Source organism: Salvelinus namaycush, chromosome 42 (genome assembly GCF_016432855.1).
Source record: "Salvelinus namaycush isolate Seneca chromosome 42, SaNama_1.0, whole genome shotgun sequence".
Classification (NCBI taxonomy): Eukaryota; Metazoa; Chordata; class Actinopteri; order Salmoniformes; family Salmonidae; genus Salvelinus; species Salvelinus namaycush.
This window is the reverse complement of record NC_052348.1, coordinates 17173016-17187579: the sequence shown is the minus strand read 5'-3', so window position 1 is coordinate 17187579 and position 14564 is coordinate 17173016.

Below are 14564 nucleotides of genomic sequence, written 5' to 3'. Positions count from 1 at the left end.
CTGTAATGACCTAGTGTTCTACCAACACCACACGACAGGTCTCTACTGGGACTGTAATGACCAGTGTTCTACCAACACCACACGACAGGTCTCTACTGGGACTGTAATGACCAGTGTACTACCAACACCACACGACAGGTCTCTACTGGGACTGTAATGACCAGTGTTCTACCAACACCACACGACAGGTCTCTACTGGGACTGTAATGACCAGTGTTCTACCAACACCACACGACAGGTCTCTACTGGGACTGTAATGACCAGTGTTCTACCAACACCACACGACAGGTCTCTACTGGGACTGTAATGACCAGTGTTCTACCAACACCACACTGACAGGTCTCTACTGGTACCTGTAATGACCAGTGTACTACCAACACCACACGACAGGTCTCTACTGGGACTGTAATGACCAGTGTTCTACCAACACCACACGACAGGTCTCTACTGGGACTGTAATGACCAGTGTTCTACCAACACCACACGACAGGTCTCTACTGGGACTGTAATGACCAGTGTTCTACCAACACCACACGACAGGTCTCTACTGGGACCTGTAATGACCAGTGTACTACCAACACCACACGACAGGTCTCTACTGGGACTGTAATGACCAGTGTTCTACCAACACACACGACAGGTCTCTACTGGGACTGTAATGACCAGTGTACTACCAACACCACACGACAGGTCTCTACTGGGACTGTAATGACCAGTGTACTACCAACACCACACGACAGGTCTCTACTGGGACTGTAATGACCAGTGTACTACCAACACCACACGACAGGTCTCTACTGGGACTGTAATGACCAGTGTTCTACCAACACCACACGACAGGTCTCTACTGGGACTGTAATGACCAGTGTTCTACCAACACCACACGACAGGTCTCTACTGGGACTGTAATGACCAGTGTACTACCAACACCACACGACAGGTCTCTACTGGGACTGTAATGACCAGTGTTCTACCAACACCACACGACAGGTCTCTACTGGGACTGTAATGACCAGTGTTCTACCAACACCACACGACAGGTCTCTACTGGGACTGTAATGACCAGTGTTCTACCAACACCACACGACAGGTCTCTACTGGGACTGTAATGACCAGTGTTACTACCAACACCACACGACAGGTCTCTACTGGGACTGTAATGACCAGTGTTCTACCAACACCACACGACAGGTCTCTACTGGGACTGTAATGACCAGTGTTCTACCAACACCACACGACAGGTCTCTACTGGGACTGTAATGACCAGTGTTCTACCAACACCACACGACAGGTCTCTACTGGTACTGTAATGACCAGTGTACTACCAACACCACACGACAGGTCTCTACTGGGACTGTAATGACCAGTGTTCTACCAACATCACACGACAGGTCTCTACTGGACTGTAATGACCAGTGTTCTACCAACCACCACACGACAGGTCTCTACTGGACTGTAATGACCAGTGTTCTACCAACACCACACGACAGGTCTCTACTGGGACTGTAATGACCAGTGTTACTACCAACACCACACGACAGGTCTCTACTGGGACTGTAATGACCAGTGTTCTACCAACACCACACGACAGGTCTCTACTGGGACTGTAATGACCAGTGTACTACCAACACCACACGACAGGTCTCTACTGGACTGTAATGACCAGTGTTCTACCAACACCACACGACAGGTCTCTACTGGGACTGTAATGACCAGTGTTCTACCAACACCACACGACAGGTCTCTACTGGGACTGTAATGACCAGTGTTCTACCAACACCACACGACAGGTCTCTACTGGGACTGTAATGACCAGTGTACTACCAACACCACACGACAGGTCTCTACTGGGACTGTAATGACCAGTGTACTAACAACACCACACGACAGGTCTCTACTGGGACTGTAATGACCAGTGTACTACCAACACCACACGACAGGTCTCTACTGGGACTGTAATGACCAGTGTACTACCAACACCACACGACAGGTCTCTACTGGGACTGTAATGACCAGTGTACTACCAACACCACACGACAGGTCTCTACTGGGACTGTAATGACCAGTGTACTACCAACACCACACGACAGGTCTCTACTGGGACTGTAATGACCAGTGTTCTACCAACACCACACGACAGGTCTCTACTGGGACTGTAATGACCAGTGTTCTACCAACACCACACGACAGGTCTCTACTGGGACTGTAATGACCAGTGTACTACCAACACCACACGACAGGTCTCTACTGGGACTGTAATGACCAGTGTTCTACCAACACCACACGACAGGTCTCTACTGGGACTGTAATGACCAGTGTTCTACCAACACCACACGACAGGTCTCTACTGGGACTGTAATGACCAGTGTTCTACCAACACCACACGACAGGTCTCTACTGGGACTGTAATGACCAGTGTACTACCAACACCACACGGCAGGTCTCTACTGGGACTGTAATGACCAGTGTTCTACCACACCACACGACAGGTCTCTACTGGGACTGTAATGACCAGTGTTCTACCAACACCACACGACAGGTCTCTACTGTACCTGTAATGACCAGTGTACTACCAACACCACACGACAGGTCTCTACTGGGACTGTAATGACCAGTGTTCTACCAACACCACACGACAGGTCTCTACTGGGACTGTAATGACCAGTGTTCTACCAACACCACACGACAGGTCTCTACTGGGACTGTAATGACCAGTGTTCTACCAACACCACACGACAGGTCTCTACTGGACTGTAATGACCAGTGTACTACCAACACCACACGACAGGTCTCTACTGGGACTGTAATGACCAGTGTACTACCAACACCACACGACAGGTCTCTACTGGGACTGTAATGACCAGTGTTCTACCAACACCACACGACAGGTCTCTACTGGGACTGTAATGACCAGTGTTCTACCAACACCACACGACAGGTCTCTACTGGGACTGTAATGACCAGTGTTCTACCAACACCACACGACAGGTCTCTACTGGGACTGTAATGACCAGTGTTCTACCAACACCACACGACAGGTCTCTACTGGGACTGTAATGACCAGTGTTCTACCAACACCACACGACAGGTCTCTACTGGGACTGTAATGACCAGTGTTCTACCAACACCACACGACAGGTCTCTACTGGACCTGTAATGACCAGTGGTATACCAACACCACACGACAGGTCTCTACTGGGACTGTAATGACCAGTGTTCTACCAACACCACACGACAGGTCTCTACTGGGACTGTAATGACCAGTGTACTACCAACACCACACGACAGGTCTCTACTGGGACTGTAATGACCAGTGTTCTACCAACACCACACGACAGGTCTCTACTGGGACTGTAATGACCAGTGTTCTACCAACACCACACGACAGGTCTCTACTGGGACTGTAATGACCAGTGTACTACCAACACCACACGACAGGTCTCTACTGGGACTGTAATGACCAGTGTTCTACCAACACCACACGACAGGTCTCTACTGGGACTGTAATGACCAGTGTTCTACCAACACCACACGACAGGTCTCTACTGGACTGTAATGACCAGTGTACTACCAACACCACACGACAGGTCTCTACTGGGACTGTAATGACCAGTGTACTAACCAACACCACACGGACAGGTCTCTACTGGGACTGTAATGACCAGTGTACTACCAACACCACACGACAGGTCTCTACTGGACTGTAATGACCAGTGTACTACCAACACCACACGACAGGTCTCTACTGGGACTGTAATGACCAGTGTTACTACCAACACCACACGACAGGTCTCTACTGGGACTGTAATGACCAGTGTTCTATCCAACACCACACGACAGGTCTCTACTGGGACTGTAATGACCAGTGTACTACCAAACACCACACGACAGGTCTCTACTGGGACTGTAATGACCAGTGTTCTACCAACACCACACGACAGGTCTCTACTGGTACCTGTAATGACCAGTGTACTACCAACACCACACGACAGGTCTCTACTGGGACTGTAATGACCAGTGTTCTACACAACACCACACGACAGGTCTCTACTGGGACTGTAATGACCAGTGTTCTACCAACACCACACGACAGGTCTCTACTGGACCTGTAATGGACCAGTGTTCTACCCAACACCACACGACAGGTCTCTACTGGACTGTAATGACCAGTGTTTCTACCAACACCACACGACAGGTCTCTACTGGGACTGTAATGACCAGTGTTACTACCAACACCACACGACAGGTCTCTACTGGGACTGTAATGACCAGTGTTCTACAACACCACACGACAGGTCTCTACTGGGACTGTAATGACCAGTGTTCTACCAAACCACACACAGGTCTCTACTGGACTGTAATTGACAGTGTATCTATACCAACCACACGGCAGGTCTCTACTGGGACTGTAATGACAGTGTTCTACCAACACCACACGACAGGTCTCTACTGGACTGTAAGACCAGTGTTACTACCAACACCACACGACAGGTCTCTACTGGGACTGTAATGACCAGTGTTACTACCAACACCACACGACAGGTCTCTACTGGGACTGTAATGACCAGTGTTCTACCAACACCACACGACAGGTCTCTACTGGGACTGTAATGACCAGTGTTCTACCAACACCACACGACAGGTCTCTACTGGGACTGTAATGACCAGTGTTCTACCAACACCACACGGACAGGTCTCTACTGGTACCTGTAATGACCAGTGTACTACCAACACCACACGACAGGTCTCTACTGGGACTGTAATGACCAGTGTTCTACCAACACCACACGACAGGTCTCTACTGGGACTGTAATGACCAGTGTTCTACCAACACCACACGACAGGTCTCTACTGGGACTGTAATGACCAGTGTTCTACCAACACCACACGACAGGTCTCTACTGGGACTGTAATGACCAGTGTTCTACCAACACCACACGCAGGTCTCTACTGGGACTGTAATGACCATTGTTCTACCAACACCACACGACAGGTCTCTACTGGGACTGTAATGACCAGTGTTACTACCAACACCACACGACAGGTCTCTACTGTACCTGTAATGACCAGTGTAGTTGTTCTACCAACACCACACGACAGGTCTCTACTGGGACTGTAATGAACATTGGTTTACCAACCACCACCACAGGTCTCTACTGGGACTGTAAATGACCAGTTGTTTCTCCCAACACCACAACGACAGGTCTTCTACTGGGACTGTAATGACCAGTGTACTACAACACCACACGACAGGTCGCTACTACTGGGACTGTAATTGACCAGTGTTTTCTATCAAAAACCAAACGACAGGTCTCTACTGGGACTGTAATGACATTGTTCTACACACCAAACTAACCTTTCATCTACTGGACTGTAATGACCAGTGTTCTACCAACAACCACACGACAGGTCTCTACTGGTCTGTAATGACCAGTGTACTACCAACACCACACGACATTTCTCTACTGGACTGTAATGACCCAGTGTACTACCAACACCACCGACAGGTCTCTACTGGGACTGTAATGACCAGTTGTTCTACCAACACCACACGACAGGTCTCTACTGGGACTGTAATGACTAGTGTTCCTACCAACACCACACGACAGGTCTCTACTGGGACTGTAATGACCAGTGTTCTACCAACACCACACGACAGGTCTCTACTGGGACTGTAATGACCAGTGTACTACCAACACCACACGACAGGTCTCTACTGGGACTGTAATGACCAGTGTTCTACAACACCACACGACAGGTCTCTACTGGGACTGTAATGACCAGTGTTCTACCAACACCACACGACAGGTCTCTACTGGGACTGTAATGACCAGTGTTCTACCAACACCACACGACAGGTCTCTACTGGGACTGTAATGACCAGTGTACTACCAACAACCACACGACAGGTCTCTACTGGGACTGTAATGACCAGTGTTCTACCAACACCACACGACAGGTCTCTACTGGGACTGTAATGACCAGTGTTCTACCAACACCACACGACAGGTCTCTACTGGGACTGTAATGACCAGTGTTCTACCAACACCACACGACAGGTCTCTACTGGGACTGTAATGACCAGTGTTCTACCAACACCACACGACAGGTCTCTACTGGGACTGTAATGACCAGTGTTCTGTACTACCAACACCACCCGCAGGTCTCTACTGGACTGTAATGACCAGTGTTCTACCAACACACACGACAGGTCTCTACTGGACTGTAATGACCAGTGTTCTACCAACACCACACGACAGGTCTCTACTGGGACTGTAATGACCAGTGTACTACCAACACCACACGACAGGTCTCTACTGGGACTGTAATGACCAGTGTTCTACCAACACCACACGACAGGTCTCTACTGGGACTGTAATGACCAGTGTTACTACCAACACCACACGACAGGTCTCTACTGGGACTGTAATGACCAGTGTTCTACCAACACCACACGACAGGTCTCTACTGGGACTGTAATGACCAGTGTTATTCTACCAACACCACACGACAGGTCTCTACTGGGACTGTAATGACCAGTGTTCTACCAACACACACGACAGGTCTCTACTGGGACTGTAATGACCAGTGTTCTACCAACACCACACGACAGGTCTCTACTTGGGACTGTAATGACCAGTGTTCTACAACACCACACGACAGGTCTCTACTGGACTGTAATGACCAGTGTCTCCCAACACCACACGGACAGGTCTCTACTGGGACTGTAATGACCAGTGTTCTACCAACACACACGACAGGTCTCTAATGGACTGTAATGATCCAGGTTCTACAACACCACACGACAGGTCTCACTGGGCGTAATGACCAGTGTTCTACCAACACCACACGACAGGTCCTCTACTGGGACCTGTAATGACCAGTGTACTACCAACACCACACGACAGGTCTCTACTGGGACTGTAATGACCAGTGTACTACCAACACCACACGACAGGGTCTCTACTGGGACTGTAATGACCATGTGTTCTACACCACACACGACAGGTCTCTACTTGGGACTGTAATGACCAGTGTTCTACCAACACCACACGACAGGTCTCTACTGGGACCTGTAATGACCAGTGTACTACCAACACCCACACGACAGTCTCTACTGGGACTGTAATGACCAGTGTTCTACCAACATCACACGACAGGTCTCTACTGGGACTGTAATGACCAGTGTACTACCAACACCACACGACAGGTCTCTACTGGGACTGTAATGACCAGTGTTCTACCAACACCACACGACAGGTCTCTACTGGGACTGTAATGACCAGTGTTCTACCAACACCACACGACAGGTCTCTACTGGGACTGTAATGACAGTGTTCTACCAACACCACACGACAGGTCTCTACTGGGACTGTAATGACCAGTGTTCTACCAACACCACACGACAGGTCCTCTACTGGACTGTAATGAACAGTGTTCTACCAACACCACACGACAGGTCTCTACTGGGACTGTAATGACCAGTGTTCTACCAACACCACACGACAGGTCTCTACTGGGACTGTAATGACCAGTGTTCTACCAACACCACACGACAGGTCTCTACTGGACTGTAATGACCAGTGTTCTACCAACACCACACGACAGGTCTCTACTGGGACTGTAATGACCAGTGTTACTACCAACACCACACGACAGGTCTCTACTGGGACTGTAATGACCAGTGTTCTACCAACACCACACGACAGGTCTCTACTGGGACCTGTAATGACCAGTGTACTACCAACACCACACGACAGGTCTCTACTGGGACTGTAATGACCAGGTTCTACCAACACCACACGACAGGTCTCTACTGGACTGTAATGACCAGTGTTCTACCAACACCACACGACAGGTCTCTACTGGGACTGTAATGACCAGTGTAACTACCAACACCACACGACAGGTCTCTACTGGGACTGTAATGACCAGTGTTTCTACCAACACCACAACGACAGGTCTCTACTGGGACTGTAATGACCAGTGTTCTACCAACACCACACGACAGGTCTCTACTGGGACTGTAATGACCAGTGTTACTACCAACACCACACGACAGGTCTCTACTGGGACTGTAATGACCAGTGTACTACCAACACCACACGACAGGTCTCTACTGGGACTGTAATGACCAGTGTACTACCAACACCACACGACAGGTCTCTACTGGGACTGTAATGACCAGTGTTCTACCAACACCACACGACAGGTCTCTACTGGGACTGTAATGACCAGTGTTCTACCAACACCACACGACAGGTCTCTACTGACTGTAATGACCAGTGTCTACCAACACCACACGACAGGTCTCTACTGGGACTGTAATGACCAGTGTTCTACCAACAACACAGACAGGTCTCTACTGGACTGTAATGACCAGTGTTCTACCAACACACACGACAGGTCTCTACTGGACTGTAATGACCAGTTCTACCAACACACACGACAGGTCTCTACTGGGACTGTAATGACCAGTGTTCTACCAACACCACACGCAGGTCTCTACTGGGACTGTAATGACCAGTGTTCTACCAACACCACACGACAGGTCTCTACTGGGACTGTAATGACCAGTGTTCTACCAAACCACACGACAGGTCTCTACTGACTGTAATGACCAGTGTACTACCAACACACACGACAGGTCTCTACTGGGACTGTAATGACCAGTGTTCTACCAACACCACACGACAGGTCTCTACTGGGACTGTAATGACCAGTGTTCTACCAACACCACACGACAGGTCTCTACTGGGACTGTAATGACAGTGTTCTACCAACACCACACGACAGGTTCTCTACGGGACTGTAATGACCAGTGTACTACCAACACACACGACAGCGTCTCTACTGGGACTGTAATGACCAGTGTTCTACCAACACCACACGAAGGTTCTTACTGGGTACTGTAATGACCCAGTGTTCTTACCAACACCACACGACAGGTCTCTACTGGGACTGTAATGACCAGTGTTGCTACCAACACACACACGACAGGTCTCTACTGGTGACTGTAATGGACCAGTGCTTCTACCAACCCCACACTACAGGATCTCTACTGGTAGGCCTGTAATGACCAGTGTTACTCCCAACACCACACGGACAGGTCTATACTGGGACTGTAATGACCAGTGTTACTACACACCACCCCCCCCCGACAGGTCTCTGCTGGGACTGTAATGAACCGTGTTCCATCCAAACACCACACGACAGAGTCTATACTGGGACTGTTAATGGACCAGTGTACTCCAACCACCACACGGACAGGCTCTTTACTGGGACTGGTAATGACCAGTGTTATACCAACACCACACGACAGGTCCTACTGGGACTGTAATGACCAGTGTCTACCAACACCACACGTAGGTCTCTACTGGGACTGTAATGACCAGTGTACTACCAACACCACACGACAGGTCTCTACTGGGACTGTAATGACCAGTGTTCTACCAACACCACACGACAGGTCTCTACTGGGACTGTAATGACCAGTGTCTACCAACACCACACGACAGGTCTCTACTGGGACTGTAATGACCAGTGTTCTACCAACACCACACGACAGGTCTCTACTGGGACTGTAATGACCAGTGTTCTACCAACACCACACGACAGGTCTCTACTGGGACTGTAATGACCAGTGTCTACCAACACCACACGACAGGTCTCTACTGGGACTGTAATGACCAGTGTTACCAACACCACACGACAGGTCTCTACTGGGACTGTAATGACCAGTGTACTACCAACACCACAGACAGGTCTCTACTGGGACTGTAATGACCAGTGTTACTACCAACACCACACGACAGGTCTCTACTGGGACTGTAATGACCAGTGTTCCTACCAACACCACACGACAGGTCTCTACTGGGGACTGTAATGACCAGTGTACTACCAACAACCACACGACAGGTCTCTACTGGGACTGTACATGACCAGTGTTACTACCAACACCACACGACAGGTCTCTACTGGGACTGTAATGACCAGTGTACTACCAACACCACACGACAGGTCTCTACTGGGACTGTAATGACCAGTGTTCTACCCAACACCACACTGACAGGTCTCTACTGGGACTGTTATATATAAGTATGTTTATATGATTATAATATATATACAGATATATATGATTAATTTAATATTCTTATATATTAGATATATATAATAGATTATATATAATCTGAGTATATATATTATATATATGATAGGGAGATATGGATAGTATATATAGATAGATAATAAGATATGATAGTATATATATATATAATTATATTATATCTATATGATATATATATGATCATATATACTTAACTAACTAGCTAAGCGAATTGTATTTGTATGGCGAAGTGCTATTGCTTCTGCTTATAATGAGTTCTCATCACATAACATCACCCAAACTTTATGGATTTGGGTGTTATTTTTATTCATAAGTTGACAAAGGTGCATCAGCTTCAGAACTCTGAGCCAGTGCACAAACCTTTTTGTCTCTCTTGATGCAACATTTCTACATTGGTTTGCTTCATACTTGCTTTTTCTGTTGAAGACTTTTTAGTTTTCAGTAGTTTCTCTCTCTCTCTCTCTCACCTCTCTCTCTCTCTTCGCGATACGCGTCTCTCGCTCTCGCTCTCGCCCTCTCTCTCAACCTCTTTCTGCAGCCTCTCCTCTCTCTCCCACTCTCTCCCTCTCACCTCTCTCTCTCTCTCCCTCATCTCTCTCCTCACCTCTCCCTCTCTAACTGCTCACACACCTCTCTCTCTCTCCCTCTCCCTCCCTCTCTCTCTCTCTCTCTTCCAGTACTATATGAACGTCAGCAGAATAGTCCTGAAAAGGCCTGTCGTTCTTTCCTTCATTCTTTCTACACATCCTTCGCCTGTTTCCTGTTTTCAAAGTCGGTTTTTTCCCCCCTTTTCTTTCTTCCCGCAAAACAACCAGGCACTGCACAATACACAGTGGTCTTGAACCTCTCTAGTACCATATACCCATCTCATATACACGTGGAATTAAAGCCTCTCTGTCCATATACCACACCCCAGGGGGGCGGTCAACATACACAGTGGGACTTGAACCTCTCTGTCCTTACCACTCATATCCACATTGGACTTGACCCTCTCTGTCCATATCTCACTCTTACACAGTGGACTTGAACCTGCTCTGTCCATATACCACTCATATACACAGTTGACTTGAACCTCATCTGCTCCCATATACCACTCATATTACACCGTGGAGCTTTGAACCGCGTCTGTCCATATACCACTCATATACACAGTGGAACTTTGAACCTCTCTGTCCATATACCACTCACGGATATACAGTGGAACTTGAACCTCTCTGTCCATATACCACTCCAGGATACACAGTGGAGTCTTGAACCTCTCTGTCCCGTATAACACTCATATACACAGTGTGGAAGTAAACCTGCTCTGTCCATATACGACTCACATACGCATGAACTTGAACGGTCTCTGTCCATATACCACTCATGTACACGAAAGAAAATGAATTACCTCTCTGTCCATATACCACTCGTATACACCGTGGACTATGACCTCATCTGTCCTATAACGGCGTATCTGATACCAGTGGACATTGAACCTCTCTGTCCATAGCCATCTCATATCCACAGTGTGACTTGAACTCTCTGTCCATATAGCCACTCTCCATGTACTAATGGACTGTGAAACCTCTCTGTCCATTATACAACTCACATACACGTGTGGTAGCTTGAACTCGCTGTCCGTATACCGTACTCCTATACACAGTGGACTTTCACCGGTCTCTGTCCATATTACCACTGTCACATACCCATTGTACTGGTGAGCCTCTCTCTCCATATGACCACTCACATACACAGTGTACCTGATACCTCATCTGTCCATAATCCCACTACATACACATTGGACTGTGAAACCTCTCTGTCCATAATACCCACTCATATACACATTGGACTTGAACCTCTCTGTCCATATACCACAAATCTACATAACACAGTGACTTGCACCTCTCTGTCCATATACCACTCACTATGACACAGTGGACTTGAACCTCTCTGTTCCAAATACACACATCAATACCAGTGACGTGAACCTCTCTTGCCATATACTTCATATACACATGCACTTGAACCTCTCTGTCCATATACCACAATCTATACACGTGGTGAACTTTGAACGCTCTCGTCCATAATACCACTGACATTATACACAGTGGACTTGAACGCTCTCTGTCCTTATACGCACTCCATACACAGTGGAGCTTGGGAGCCTCTGGCACTGTCCATATACCTAGCTCAATACACAGTGGACTGAAGCCCTCTCTGTCCATTATCACTCACGATACTCCGTGACTTGAACCTCACTGCTTTCCTTATACGGGATACATGACTTCAGTATCCTAACACAAAGTGGACTTGATACTTCTCTGTCCTATACCACGTAAGGACATACACAGTGGATTAAACCTTTCTCTGCACATATAACCACCGTCCCATACCACAAGTGTGACTTGAAACCTCTCTGTCCATAACCACTCACATACCAGTGGAATTAGAACGCTCTCTGTCCCATATAATCCACTCACATACACAGTGACTGTGACATCTCTGTCCATATACCCACTCATATACACGTGGTACTTGAACCTCTCTGTCTATATACAGACTCACATACACAGTGCATTAACCCCTCTCTGTGCCATAGACCGTTCAGCATACACAGTGGAATTAACCTCTCTGTACATCTACAACGCACATGACGCACAGTGGAATTAAACCTCCTCTGTCATATACACTTCACTCCATACACATATGGAATTAAACCTCTCTGTCCATATACCACTCACCTGCACAGATGAATCTACCTCTTCTGGCCAATATCTCCACTGCATATACACAGTGGACTTGACCTCTCTGTCCTATACCACTCATACATGACAACAGTGGACTTGACCTCTCTGTCCCATATACGCACTCACATACACAGTGGACTTGGACGCTCTCTGGTCCAATCCCCCTCCAGATCCACAAGTGTCTTGGTCTCGTCTGTCCATATACCAACTCCCCATACACAGTGGCCTTGAACTCTCTGTCCATAATTACCACCTCGACATACACATTGGACTTCAACTCTCGTCCATATCCACGTCACATACCCGAGATGGAATTACCTCTCTGTCCATAAAGGCCCCTCTACAAAATCCACAGTGGCCTTGAACTCTCTGTGCCAAATAACCACGCACCTCCAACAGTGGAATTGAACCTCTCTTTCCTTACCACTCACATACACAGTGGACTTGAAGACCGTCTCTGATCCATATAGCCAATCAATACACAGTGACCTTGAACCTCTCTGTCTATATACTCACTCACATACGACAGTGGAATTAAAAGCCTCTCTTATCCTATATACCCACTCACATCACAGTGAATTAAACTCTCTGTACATTAGCCACGCACCTAAACGCATGAATTTAAACCTCTCTGTCCATTGCCACTCACAATACCACATGGGATTAAGGCTCTCTGTCCATAATACCACTCATACACATTGGAATTAAACCTCTCTGTCCCTATCCCAACTCAACATGACACAGTGTGATTAAAACCTCTCTGTCCATATCCCAAACTCACATACACAGTGGATTAAACCTCTGCTGTACATATGACCACTGGCACAGGCGTACACAGTGAATGAAACGGCTCTCTGTCCCATATACCACTCACATGACACAGTGGAATGTGAAACCTCTCTGTCCTATACCACTCACAATACACAGTGGACTTAAACTCATCTGTCCATATAGCCACTCCCATACACAGTGGACTTGACCTCTCTGTCATATACCCTCACAATACACGATGTGGAATATAACCTCTCTGTCCCTATACCACTCACGATACGACATTGACAGGTGGGACTTGACTGACTAATAGTTATACAACCAGGGTTAGCTCAATTCAAACTTGAAGTGCAGTCAATTCAGGCAAAAATAGTTAATAAGAGCAATTCATGTAATTTTTACGAAAAGAAGGCTTTTATTTTCAATGACTTCTCAATAAACTGGAAAGTAGACTGCTTTTTAATTTCGAAAGTTATGACCTTTCCAGATTTGTTTTTAAATCACTTCCTGAATTGACGTGCCTTGAATTGAATTGAGCCCAACCATGGTATCACCAAAGTACTTGTCTGTTTTTCTGGTTAAAGACCAACACTATGGAGGTCAGGCGGCTTTTTCATTCGCATACTGACTTCTGGATTGTTTCAATTTACAGTATGTTGTTTCTCAGCTCCTTAAACGACGCACCTGGTTCAGCACAAACCCGTTGAAGGAACAGACAGCCATGAAGAATGAAAGATCTGCGAGAGATAGAGAGCTTTTGTTCGGGAAGAGACTTATTTTATTTTTGTTTGTCGCTGTCAGTTGCGTTCAAAGGGCGTGTCCGGGTGCGCGAGTCTCACTCCTTTCTATGTATACCCACCAGCATAAGCTGAATGGGCTATTTCTGACGTGAGGCAACGCGCGCCTGGACATTGTATGTCTGCAGGCCGTCGGTAGAT